This window comes from Hirundo rustica, chromosome 2 (genome assembly GCF_015227805.2).
Source record: "Hirundo rustica isolate bHirRus1 chromosome 2, bHirRus1.pri.v3, whole genome shotgun sequence".
NCBI classification, from domain to species: Eukaryota; Metazoa; Chordata; class Aves; order Passeriformes; family Hirundinidae; genus Hirundo; species Hirundo rustica.
Window position 1 is genome coordinate 44,142,355 of NC_053451.1, and position 13,512 is coordinate 44,155,866.

Sequence of the window (13,512 nt, forward strand, 5' to 3'; positions counted from 1 at the left end):
TGTACAGGCAGCTAAACAGTTATATTTATGTTTAGAAGAATAACTTCAAAAATGTGAGTAATCTTCCCCTTTCACGGGGATCTCCCTCCTTCCACATTTGTCCTGTGCTTGGGACTTTTCAGCCAGTACAGGGACAGGTAGAACAGCCCCAGAGCAGCTGTTCAGCACTAAATGTAGACAAGGGGACACACTTGTGTTTCCAGATGCCTGAGTTGGGAAGACATCCTTTCCTTGCCCATATCAAAGCTAGCCCTGGACACATGACCACCAGAGAACACATTTGAGTTTCCCCAGAACCTACTCTTTGTGCGACTCAAGCCACCCTAGAAGAAGCACTGTCATGCAAACCCAAGTTCTGTGCTTTCCCCCAGAGACCACAAGAAACAAACACCAAGGGATGAGGCATGCCACCTGCTGCCCAGCCACCCTGTGCCACAGCTCCACATGAACAGGAAATGAAGGTCCGTGTTAATCTTAAACAGACAACCTGTCCTTAATGAGAGGTTTTGATCCGCTGTTCCACTGGGAGTGAACTAAATTGTATCATCAAAGGCAGCCATAATCCTGCATGCAGGGGGTTATGCTACTCCATTCAGAAGCAAATACAGATGAGCTTTCCTGGGAATTTAAGTAGACAAACCCTTATTCATATCTGTGGGAGCCAAATTAGACTATTTCAAATCATCTTAAATGCACAGACTGGGTCATATACAGTAGCCCTTAATTGCTTTCAGACATTGTCTTGCTGCTATTTATGGCACATTAATATCATACTGGATCCATGAGGATGCCACTCTCCTATTGCCATATTTGCAACATAAAATATCAGGCAGGAGAATTAATATGCAGGAATTCCAGATAACAGGCTGCCATTGGCGTGTAGCATGTGTTTGTCCTTCTGCCAGTGAAACCTTTGCACAGGGATTTGACTTCCCCCGGGCTGTTGATGAATGGTTCTGTGAATTTGTTTTGGTCCCATCCCCTCCTTAGTGTTGATAAAGGTGAAGAGAAGCAAAGGAAGGAAATGAAAACCTTTCTCCTCAAGGGATTCAGTTAACCATATCCATCTGGTACATTTTTATTTTCAGGGAGAATAACAAGAAAAACAAATGAACTGCACTGGAAGGTATTACCAAATTCTTCACTCCCATTCCCACAAGAGAAAGCCCTTTTTGCACATCCATTTTATATTAATATTTCACCTCCCTTTCCCCCCTTCTTTTTTGAATTTCTCCAGATAACACAGCATAGCTGCTCCTCTCCTGTTCCCCAAGGCTCTTAATGTTTGATGAATAATTGTAGTTCCTCTCCTTCTAACAAACCGGAGAATCCCCTCCTCGCCATGAGTCGTCTCTAACAATGATCCACCTAACCTATACTTTCTGTTCCTTCTGGGCATGCCATGGGGTAATTACTATCCCCATATCTAACAGGAACATCTCTCAGTCTCTTTTCATGATTTTGCAAAAGGTCAGGCTGCCTCCCAGCACCAGCTCCTTCAGCAACATCTCAGCATCCAAGTGCTTCTCTGCGTAGTGAACCAGGGGCTCTGGAGTATGGGCATCTCACATACTTGTTGTTTTCCTGAGCTTTGAAGGCAGTCAGCACCTTGGTTGTCTCAGTGGGCTGAAAGGTGATGTTTTTCCTCAAAAAAGGTGATGTTTGTTCTGATTAAATCACCCTTTTTAGGGATGAGAATTCACCATCAGTCCTGATGAGTTTCCTCTACAAGTACAAATTTCCTGGACCTATGTCATGGAAAATCGAGAAGGCACTGAAGGAAGAAATGTTCTTTTGTATTTGTCCAGTTTGTATTATGATACTCATCGCAATTTTGTGGGGCTCCACATTATTCTCAGCTACTCCAGCTCCTGAGTCCCTTCCCAACAGCCCAGCTCTGGACCTACATTTTGAGAACGTGGTTTGAGTGGCTAGAGAAGCCAAATGGACATCCAGGAATGTGTTTCATATTCCTGCTCCCTCTGCTGCATATCTACCTCTCACTGTGTACCTGCTGTTACGCAGAGTAAGGCAATGTCCCTCAGAATTTCCCAGTATTATGGAATGCTCCTGCATCCCCAAGCAGTTTAGGGACATGGTGAAGAAGGAAACCTGAAGCCTCAGAGATATGATATTGGCAAAAAGCTTTTTTTTTTTTTTTTTTTTTTCCCCCAATTCTTCATTTTTTGCTTTAGGTACGAACAGATGAAAGGGACTCTGATTGCAAGGAGGTACAAACTGTGGTTTGTGGATTTAGTTCCAATGGTGAAGTAGCAGTTGGATACAAAAGCTTCTGCGAACACTGCCGCAGTACTGTTGCATCAACGGTATAATTGCGTAATTGCTCTTTTCATCTCCACAAGGCTTGGAAAAACTTGTTTTCTGCTAAAGTTACCATGTGGTATGCAAATATATGGTTTATAAATAATGTGGTTGCATTATCACAGGTTTAGTCCTTGGGCTTCTTTGTGGAAGGACACTGAAGGCATGAACAGCTGATCTGCCAGCAAAGAGCAAGAAAAATCTGATTAAGTGTCCAAAGTCAATGCACAGGAGCTCTGCAAAGGAGCTTTGTTGGCACATCGGCACTAGGGAACCCTCTGGCACCTCCCAGGCTGATGTGGTTTGACTGTCCAGCTTGGGGGCCATGTTACTTGGCCCACAGCTCCGGTCTCTTCTGCTCTGCAAAACTGTGGCCTCGTGTCTCACAAGGTTGGCAGCCCCAAAGTAGTTTGCATGTCAGCCGCTGTGTGCTTTGCTACCTCACCACTCTGATCAGGCTGCGGCCACAGCTGCACTGCTGGGAAGCAACCAGGTCAAGTCAGCCCTCCAAAATGAATTTCACAGAATAATTTGCGTTCGTCTCCCGGTGGTCAGGGTGGCACTGGGTGCTTCATTGTAATTTCCAAGGTTCATGGGGAACTGAGCTGCGGCAAAGCCTTTGCACCAGCCAGGCAACAACCAGAAGACTGAAACAACTTAATTCAGCACTTGCTGGAGGAGGATGAAGCAAAAATTACAGATCTGGTGAGATATCAGTAGGAATCAGCTCCTTCAGCTTCTGGAAGATGTAGATTTTTGTTTTAAACTACAGTTTAAAAATTCTCTAAAATGGACTCAACAATCTTTGAAAGTCCAGAGTCACTGTAACGGGGATCACTGAGGCTTTCCCAGGCTCTATCAGCATTAGCACTCTGGGGGGGACATTAGGACTCTGGGGGGATTTTTCTGGAAACAGAAAAAAACCTGGAAATTCATGCATGGCATTAATTGTGCAGAATAAGTGTAGGTTGGGATGGGTATGAGCTTCATAAGAGGTAGCCATTTCTAGATTTTAGAAAGAAAACTGTTTTCTCTATTGTATCAAATTAATAATGTCAAGCTTATTCTTCATATATCTGCATTATGTAGATTACCCTAATTTGTGACAATGGTCTGGATCTCCAAGTGAGTGGTGTTCATTGACTTTATTAGGAGGATTTAATGAGGAAGGTTGCTTGTGCAAGGAGCAGGGGGATCAAACAGATAGGTGTGGATGAAGTGGCAGCAAATGAAGCTCAGCAGAAAGGTCCAAGAAATGAGTCAGTATATTAGATGCTGGATTCAAGAAAATATGAGACTGAGTGGAGCCATATCCAAAGGTAAGGATCTGGGATGGAAAGCAAGTCAGTTCCTGGAGTCAGCAAAGGGAAGACACATGTCTGCAAGTCAAGGTAGAAAAAGGAAGAATAAACTTCTTTCAACAAGACTCAGATTTTGAGAGGTGTGATGATGGGACAGACAGGCAGCAGAAATTCTTCAATTCCAATTAGCTTGACAGTCAATTGAAAAAGGGTTCTGCAGGAGGATTTAAAGACTGTTAATATTTTTTTTTTGTTTCAATAGAAAAACTAGAGATAAGATGGACAGTAATTAATGGAAATTGCAAGATAGAGCCCAGGAAATCAAATGTTAACAGCCTCCACAATGAAACTAAATTAATAAATCATAATTATCATTATTACAATGAATATCAGGGGAATTAATAATTGTTAGTTAATTGTCAACAGTGCCAACCTTTCTCCTAGTGCATTTGCATATTTTCCGCCTCTTACTTTGTCTCATTATTTTGAAGTGATGCTAACAACTTGAAACTCAAAACTTTAAAAAAATACTAAAAAGCCATTGCTCTTCCTCCTCTGCCAATTATGAGTTTTAAATTTACTGCTATTTACAAAATTGTTTTTCTTCCTCGTGTACAAAAGTCGCAAAAGGAAAACAAAGTACTTTGGAACACTGACAGTCATCAAAAACTATGATACCAAAGATTAGTAAACAAACTGGAAAATCTAGTCTCTTCCAGGACTTAAAATATAAAGACCCCCAAATGAATGCAGTACCTGATCAGAGCTGTTCTTTGTGATAAATCTCATATGGAATTGCAGACAAAGAGTCAGAGCTTCAGCTGTGTCTCTTTCATGTTTCTTAAGAGCTCTTGCACTTTACAGAAAAAATTATCTGAATTTCTTATCAGTGGGGAATAGACCCTGGATAAATGCAGGGATTACTGAAGGGTATATCTTGTGTTGAATTTAAAGTGAAAATCCAACCTTCCTAAGATTATGTAATGATTCTAGGGAGTGATGTTACTGGTGATATTTGAACCCCTCTTATTTCTCCTATTAGAGATGGACCCATCACATACAACTCATATGTAATTTGAGTGATGCTCTACAATATGCTAGCTGTTGTGTCTATCATCCTTTACACCTGGTCATAGTTTTCACTATCTATGCTGTTATAATATCCTCTATGTGCTTTACTACCTTCTGAAGACCAAATTAATTTTTTTTAAGCTTTATTCAATTTTGTAAGACCACTCTAGAATGGAGAAATATCTGTGGGTAAGTCCATACTCCAGGCTGTCCAAGGTTAAAGACCCCCACAGATTCAATTTGTGTACTGCATCAAATTTTTATAAGGCCAGTTGAAAGCATCGTAAGGCTTGAGGCTAGAGGCTGCATCCTTTTAATAAATGAGATACTCAGGCTTGGAAAAACTCTATTGATCTGTCTAATAAAAGACATTTATTTTATCCACATAGTAGTTTTTATTAGGAAGCTGTGGGAAGTTTCCAGTGTCATTGGGACTGAAATGGGCACTGACATAGCAATGCCAGGATCTCTCTGCCCAGTCTGTCTGTCCCCTTGCTGGTCAGAAAAAGCATGCAACTCCTCCTGACCCTCACAACACAGCCAGGACAGTGTCTTTGGGCAGCAATCACAGGCTTCTGGAAGCATCCTTTAGGCAGCAGAGTGTATGTATGTACAAACGTATGTTTATAATCTGCTCTCTGCAAGGGAGTATTCTGAAATTTGGTATGTGCTGAACCTGTGACTCTGTGAAAATCCTCTTTGTCATTGACTTTTATAATCCCGAGACTTTCCTGTAAGACTCCCAGGCTGCCTCTTCAGCCCAGACTGGCCCTATGGTGCAGTTGCAAAGGGACTGGAACACCTCGAAGGAATTAGGCAAAGTATTGAGTACAGGAGCCAACCAAATGGCTTACATCTGGCCTGCAGAAGGCATAGGGATTTCCCCTGGCTGTACCAGCTGGTCACTCTAGCAGCTGATAAACAGCTTCTAAGCTGGTGTGAAACAGCTTAGAAAGCACTCATCCCTGTGCTGAGTCCAGCCCTTGGGCCTCTCTAAGGTTAGCAGCTGCTGTTCGTAGAGGAGCAGAGTTCCCGTCTCATCCCCAGCTCCCAGCTGAAGTCTCTGGGCATCTCATTCACTGGAATAATAACACGTGAATCTCAAGGGCTTTTGCATTTCTGAAGCCCTCACATTCAAGAAGGATGTTCTCCATTTCCTCTGTGCCTGGGAGGGTGGCTGGCTGTCCTCTAGGTCATGACAGACTGTCACTTCCACTTAGATGCCACAGAAGACGGACTGCTGGATAGCGAGTGCTGGGATGCAGAGCGGCCAAAAGGTCTGCTCCAGGCTCCCTTAGGATTGTAAAGCAGCTGCCATAACCCACTGTGGTTTTTGATGAATTAAACAGTTACACAAGTTTGTTTTGTAAACTGAGAGCTTCAGAAGTGTCAGAGTTTGTCTGAGCTGTAAAAGCCCCAAGGGCTGTTTATAGGAGTCACTGTCAGAGGTGTCAAACCCTGCTCCCAGGTGACAGCAGGTGGCTTGAGAGCCTGCCACGCCCTGGCCATGGGAAACACTGACCTGAGTAAGCACGTCTGTCTGCTTTTCTGTCTGAGGAGCTACCATCCATTCTCAACATTTTACCCTGACTGCTCATTCATTCATTTCATTCACTGGTTCTGCACTTGCAGACTTCTTTGGAATTCCTGTGGAAGAAGAGTATTGTGTAGGAAATTGTGCAGAGCCTTTCAGAGAGAATGGGACTCCTCTTAGTTTTGAGAACATTTTCCCTGTTTTCAAAATCTTCTCAAGCTTTATACAGGTTTTTGAGTCCTGGTCACCATTAAAAAATGAAGGGCCAAAAAACTTTAACAGTAGCATTTTTGTCTCCTCTTTCTATCTGTCCAACAATGGCAATCCACAGGAGGTAGGATCTAGGGGAGAGCTTGTTCCTACAAGCTTTCAAATGTTGTGAGGCCTGGGGTTTTGCAAATTCTGCTAAAGATACTGAGAAGCTTTATGACCCCACATGTTCAATATTTTGGTTTTGTCCATTGGCATCTTAAAAAATGGGTTCCTTGGTCTAAGTGTGTATTGTGTTTTGTTCACCAGCTCCCCAAAATTACTGTCTTTGCTTCCTTCTATCTCCAGCTGAACATTATTCACTACAATTTATAACTTCTGGATTTAATCTCATCATGTATCAGCTTTCAAAAAACATGGATACTTGGGAAGACCTGTCTTTAACTGGAAAAAAAATAACTTAGCAGTTTCCCCAGCTCTCCCAAGGACATCTTGCTCCTGGCGGACTTGTCATCCCCGTTCTTTGCATCATGTAACCTGGCCCTGTCTAAGAAGAAAGCACCTGTAACCTTTCTGCACTGCCAAACCAGCATCACAGCATGCTGGCTACAGGGAATGCAGGATGGGAAGGAACTTTCAGATTTATCAGGCTCCATCCCTTGATGTCACATGCCAACATATTATATAATCCTTTTCTGAAAACACTGAATTGCATCTTAAAAGTATCTTTGGTTTTTGCTCACACTGTTCCTGTTGAAAAACTTTTGCTAGGACATAATTCTTACTAGTGCAAACAGTTCCGGGTTTTTTTTCTGAAATTTATTCATGGCTGTACTCATTTATTCTTCTGCTAGAACTGCCCTGCAGCTTCTTTCTTGGTAGAAAACTACCCCCTGATGTTACATATAAATCAAAACTGTTTCTCTTCTCAGTCTTTACTTTCCTGTTTTAGACAAGCCAGCTTTTTCCAGTCATCTCTTGCATGATCATTTCTACATTCCTCACTTCTCCTAGGTGTATAACCTGGACATGTGCCAGGCTAAATTTATCTTTCTGGAACATGAAAACCAATATGCATACAAGAAACAATGTGCATATGGCTTTTACAATGCTGCATCTATTTGTCATTTGCAATTATACTATATTGCCCCTCTGGACAATGTTCTAGCACTACAAAGTTGATCTTCTTCTACAGGAATAGCATCTGTTACACCGACACTGTTGTGAACGTGATGAGGAGTTGAAATTAGCCACATGCCTGAGTTTACATTTATTTCCTTGCTGTCAGAGTTTACTGAGGAGATACAGTGCACTAGGTCCTCATGCCTAAGTTTTCTAATTCTTCTTCAGAGGTGTTTAAGAGACACATAGATGTGGCGCTTGGGGACATGGTTTAGTGGTGAACTGAGCAGTGGTAGGGAAAAGGTTGGACTTAAGGGATCTTAAAGGTGATTTCCAATCTAAAAGACTTCTTGATTCTATTCAAAAACCAAAGGGGCTCAAGCGTCTGGGGATCATACCTAACCAGCCCTCAGGGAAAAGTACATTTACCTGGAGGTGAGGTGTTGAAGACAGGCAGTATAATTTCTTCTGAGGAAGGAATTAGCTCAGGACAATGCCTGGAGACTCTTGTAAATGATGCGCTTAACTTTGGAGAAGTTAGCCAGCTGTATTCCTCCTGTGCAGATGAAAAACAGAGCAGTGTGAGCAGGCAAGCTTCAACATGCTTTCTTCTGTGATCTACTTTTTATATTTTTAACATGGTGGTATGTAACTCCATTTTTTATCATGTAATTTTCTGGCCAGTCTAAATCCATGAAGAAAGCTTTATTTCTGATGTGGGCAGGCAGGTTGAACATTGCAACTGCAGGCAATTATATGATATTTTGGTTTTATGCTTGCTGTATGCTCAGAGGATATGGAAAGAGAATAGTATATTGTACCTATAACTGAGAAACCTCTCTCCAATCACTGCTGCCTACATCAAACCAGTGCTGCCTATACTCCTGTTTCTCTGTTCCTGGTGGCCTTACGATTTATAATTTGCCAGGCTGATTAAGAGTCCATTAAAATCAATGGACCATTAAAGCCTGCCCCGGTAAATCTGGCAGCAGTCAATAGATTAACTTCAAGGTCCAGCCAAATATATTAGAAACAGTTTCTTGCTGACCACAACCACTCCGACTGAGACTTGTGCCTGAAAATGAAATACTGTAATCTCTCTGGCTGTCAGCTAGCCTGCTGTTATATGTGCTCAGGCTTCCCCTGCTGTGAAGATGGCTATATTTACAGTGGTTGTTTATGCAGCAGTATATTATATTTAGCTATTAATCACATGGTGACATACTCTTTACCATTTGGTTAACTGGAAGAGAATATCTTGTGTATAAAACTCGAACTTGCGTTTGTCTTTTCTTTTCCAGCTTGGATTGCCTGATCATGATACTATAAAATTAAGCTTTATACCTTGAAACCATTTTGTCATACCAAGGTCTCTCTGATGCAAAAGGCAAATGCTAAAAATTGCCCTGCTGTTTACTACATGTACCTCAAATATCCCAGCATACACTTCCACTCATACCTCTGCTCATGGATTTAGTTTTCCTGGTATGTGTGGAACTGCTTCCAGGGGTTAGGTTATGCACCTTCAGAAGCATTTTTAAGATCTCAGCCACAGATTATATTTGTTACTGGGTCATTTTAGCGTTTTATTAAGGACACTTCATGCTCCTTATGAATTAAACTTGCTGTGTATAAGTAGAATTACTTACATCCTCACAAATGCAATTCAAGGTGTCTGAAAGTTAAGTACGCAGCTCAACTGAGCTGACCAGGGCTTCATCAGAGAAAAGAGGGATGCCTGTCTAAATGAGAAATCATTCTGTGGTTTCAAGCAAAGCCTCCTTTAGGAAGTGGCTATATGGCTTAGACTAGACAGCCAGCACTTTGAGAATGAAAGCAAGCAGAAGAAATTCCCTCCTGTCTCACAAATGAATATTATTTCAGAAAATAACAGCCTGCTGAACAAGACAAAATAGTAACAGTTGAAAGAGCCTGGTTCATTTTTATAGGAAAAACTAACTCTTGGGTAGATTTTTTTTTTTTTTTTCATGAGCCTTTCTTTGGTTCCCTCAGCACAGGAGAAAACTGATTGGACAGGTATAACACTTTTTCAACTTAAACCCAAAACTACTTATTCACCTAAAAAGAATAAAATCACTGCAAACTAATTTTTAAGCTTTTCACTGACAAGTAATACATATAAAAGTATGAGATAGAGTAGAGATAATTATGACTAAGTAGCAGCATAGTGGAGCTATAGAATAGCTTATGGAGTGATTAGAAACAGTATTTGATCTTCTCTGAAAAGCAATTTCTTAAACTAAGTACACAAAATTTTGGGTAAAAACTCTTGTTGCTGTTTGGCAAAGATATATGCATAGCCTTATTTTATTACTCATATCTTACCTACAAACATTTAAGTATACTGTAAAATTAACTATCTGCATCCATATTCAGTTAGATGGGAGCAAACAGATTAAATTAATAGTATTTTTTTTTCCAAGCAGTTTGCAGAGTGGAACTAGAAATACTAAAAATTATTGCAAAAAATACACCGTAGTATCAACTTCTATCTTAGATTCTTTTTGTTCAGGACGCCAATAATTTATTAGTAGCTCCAGGTAAGTTAACTGCTACTGTAATTTTTATGGTACCACAAGTATAACACTTTTTCTCAATTTAATCATCCTAATTTCAATCTTTTCTCCTCACTCACCAGTGGGTCTCAATTGAGCAACATGTATTTTGTATCTAACAGTAGCTGTTTAATAAAGCATTTACTTGCAGCTGCTGGCTGCTGTTCAAATTCTGAATCCTGAGGCGTAGGGAGGGCCTTCATCTCTCTTTGGCTTCCATAGAATGTATAGAGATGTTCCCTTTTATGACAGATTGATGTGAAAATGGGACAGTATTGCAGTGTTTATAACATTTTTTACAGTGTTTATACCATCCCGGCCAGTCCTGCAATGCCAATAAATGTTCTTTCATTTGGGTTTCTGAGGACTTGTGTGTTGAGTCTCATGTATTTCAATATGCTCTCCAGGAATTCCAAGACAATTTGTTCCAGAATAAATTGAATTATTTTACTGGGTTTTTATTTTCTTTCTAGCTGTGTATGAGGAGCTGCACTTGACATTTGTATTTTGTTTTTTCAGTGTGAAGTTGTAAATTAGTCTCAGATGCCTTGCAGTTTGGGCATGGACACTCATGAAGTTCTGTAAACCTTTTGATGTTCTCTGTCTGTGATTAAAGGACTCTAATAAATCAACCCACCAAGAAGATGTTAAAAAGCTGAAGCCGACATCTTCTTAGGAACAGCCTTATCATCTCTCTAAAAAGATGGGCTTGCATCAAACAGACAAATAGATTTTTGGTATAATTTCCCAGATTAACATATTTTATATGGGGAACCTTACACGGTGGTGTACCAAACACCCTCATTTTCTCTCACAGCACCTGATGGAGTTGGAAGATAAAATGCTTTTTCACATAAACTGTAATTCATTGTGATATCATAAAATTGTGATCAAAACTGAGCAAACTCTCCAGCACTGTTAAATGGGTATGAGGCACCTCTGGGTATGATGATGTATAAAGATATTTTGGGAATTGTTTTTTTTTTTTAACTCTAGGTCTAGATTTAGAGGCCTAAATAGGGTCTTCCTCCCCATTTGTTCTGAAACTTCTTCAAAACAACGCCTTCAGAAAAGGCCAGAGGACAACCAGGGAAGTGCAAGCCAGTCAGATTCTCTTTGGTCCCTGGAAATGTCATGCAGCCAGTCCTCTCAGAGCATGTTTCTGGGTGCAGGAAGGAGAAGAAAGTGACTGGTAGCAGTCAGCATGGATTTACCAAGAGTCAGTCATGCCTGGCCTGATTTCCACCTATGACTCTGTTGAAGGTCAATGGCAGAGCAGCAGATATTATTTTCATTGAGTTTAGCAAGGCATTCAAGGTTTTTCCCTCATATTCTTGTATTCAAGATGGGATGCTACAGTAGGAATGGGGAAAAGTCAGGTGGTTCGTAGTCTGGGTAGATTTTTCGGTTTAGAGGGTGATGGAGTAATAACTCATCTTTACCTGGAGTTTGGCAACAAGTGAAACACCAAAGCAATTTGCACTGAGACCTGTCCCAAGGACCTGTTTAGAATCTTTACCAGTGGGTGAGAGGAGGGAACAGAGACCTTTTTCACCCAGTGTGCAATGACTTCAAACTGAGCCAGCACTGCCACTCCAAGTGGACCTGGAGGAAGCAATGGCAAATGCAAAGTCCTTTCTGTGGATCACAGGATCCTTTGCAGCACCACAGACTCAAAACTGCCCAAGGAGCAAGTCTGTGGGAAAGACCCAGTAGGTCCTGATGGGCAGTGAGAGGGGCGTGGGCCAGCAGCAAACCTCGGGAACAGCAATGGCAAATTGTGTCCTGGGGTGTATGAACAGGGACAGAAGGGGAGAGCAAGGACAGTCATTATTTCCACCCACTCAGTACGTGTTAGACCCAGTTTACTGTTTCCCCCTATGGAAAAAGGACACTGAAAAATGAATGAGTTCAGGTGAGGGCCACAAGGTGTTGAGGAGCCTGGGCTTGTTAATCCTGGAGCAGCAACAGCTTTGGGGGCACCTAACAGCAGCCCCCAATGCCTAAGGAGGGCTCCCTGAGGGAATGGAGGTGGGCTTTTTACAGCCATATGGAGAGGGAGGGTAAGAAACAAAGAGAAGCTGAAACAGCAGAGTTTCATCTTGGCTATAAGGATAAAAGTCTTTCCTACAAGGACAGTCAGTTATGCAGATTATGCACTCTTTGGAGGTTCTCCAGATCCAACTGGAGGATCACAAATCACAGAGTTAATTTGCTGTAAGATGAAGACCAAAGCAGTGACCTCTTGAGGTTGCTCCCAGCCTGAGCTATCCCATGGTCCTGTGACATCTCTAGAATGACACCTACAGCCATGAGCTATGCCATGACATATTTAATGAGGGACTTCTGTGAGCTGTGCCAAGACGTGCATGGCTAAAGGATTTCCATAGGCATGATGACGTGCTGAGGGGGTGATAGGTTATTGAGCAGAGGCTGGATGACCCCTATCACTGCAATCAGCCAGGTGGGAGAGGGAGTTATGCTAAGGTGTCAGGGTCCTGTTCTGTCCTTGCACAAACCTCTGTAATCTCTCTCTTTCTTATTCTCTATATTCTTAATCTACATATAAATTGGCTGCCCCGCACACAGACTACCATTTATGATGGTAAGAACAGAATATTTGACTATATTTTCACATCCTCTTCTAAATGTATAAAATGGCATTTGAAATCCTCCATGGTAGAGGATGAGAATATGATCACCTCGCAAAAAAGTCAACAGGCTTGTTTATCTCTTCTCCCAAAGCAGGAGCACTTATTTTGGTAAGATTTCCACCTTTGACTGTCTCAGATTATACCTGGGAACAAGTGTACATAGTGCTATATATTTTATATTTTGCAGGTCTAGTGAATTTATCTCTGGCAATCTAAAAGAATCTATAATCTGTTGTTCCAGTAAACCATAATATTTGTGAATCTGTGTTTGTGAAAGTTCCTGTTGAAATCAGCCAGACTTTCTTAATGTTTTCATTCTTGATGTAAAATGCCACATACCTGCTCCATTTTCAAGGTCTTTTTTGTTGTTGTTATTATGTGGACTCCAACCCTCACTAAAGTCAAAGTGCCTACAGCACACTCAGGGACTTATAAGGATAAAGGCAGATTACAACTATACGGTTTTTTTTTTTTACCTCACATATAGTGAGGGTGTGCTGTGCAAGGCAGTTCACAGCACGCTGCCTATCCTTGCCTCTGCTCTCTCTAACTTAAGTTACTACATCTTCTTTCAATTAGGCAGGTTGGTGACCATCTATGCCTCTGTTTCTTCAGCATCCTCTCTTTTCTATGCATGTGCCTCTCTTCAGCAACTGCCTCTCAGATATTATTTGGTATGTGTGAATTTATCCCAGTCCTGCTGCTGTGTGCGTTCTTGTTGA